Raw genomic sequence first — 1,050 nt, 5'->3', positions numbered from 1 at the left:
TTTTATTTAACTCTTGATTTTGGTTTACATTGATGTTGATCATTACTTTATTTTTGCATTTACCACAGTTTGACACCCAATAGCCGATGTATTTTCGTGATGGGGTGTCATTAAACAACTATTCTATTCTATTCTATTCACATCTGATAACTTTCTGCAACAATACATTGAAAACTATATTTGTATAATAAAGTCAATTTGATACAATTACAATTACAATGATATAATATAAAATTTAATTTAACCTATTCTTTACATAACTATACATACAAAAAGGATATATACTGATATCTAGATACAATAATTTCTTCAAGAACACTATTATTTTAAATATACATAATGTGAACATGGTACAATTGGGCAAGCCGTTAACAAAATAGCCAGCGAGCCACTTGTTAAGATATATTTTTTAAAGAATAAATAAAACGAAATATCTATATTAAATCAAACTGTATGCATTTAACAAAAAATGTGGGGGTTTTTAAGTTATCAACATTTATATTTATTAGTTAGTACTAGCTGCATGACTATGCTTTGAACAGTTAAGCCCTATATTTATTCTTTAATTAAATTACGATATACTGACCAAAAGTTTAGAAATTTATCATATTCACACTTGGAAAAGGATAAACTCTTTGTAATAAACCGTTCCATCTAATATTACTGTTGCATCATCTACAAACTTAGCAAATACATGTGTAAATATACCGTATTACCATGTTTTTATTATTTTTATATTATTATTGTTTCTGAACAATCTGGCTAATATTTCTGAACAGAGGAAAAAACATTATTGCGATATTGGATTGCCTTGTCTTCACCCTCTTCATAGGTTAAAGAAATATGAGGCAAATCCGTTTACAAGGATACTGGAATGGCTGTCTGTCTGAAATAAATAACCCCATTTCTGAATCGATTTTTAAAAAAACCCTAAAAAAAAACGTTAGTACGTTATAAATAAAATTCTAGTGTACCTAGTCAAAAGCTTGTTCACAATCAACTAATAATAAGACGCCTGTGGTGATACACTTTTCCCTATAACTCTTAATG

This window comes from Gigantopelta aegis, chromosome 8, assembly GCF_016097555.1.
Source record: "Gigantopelta aegis isolate Gae_Host chromosome 8, Gae_host_genome, whole genome shotgun sequence".
Classification (NCBI taxonomy): Eukaryota; Metazoa; Mollusca; class Gastropoda; order Neomphalida; family Peltospiridae; genus Gigantopelta; species Gigantopelta aegis.
This window is presented reverse-complemented; position numbering follows the sequence as displayed.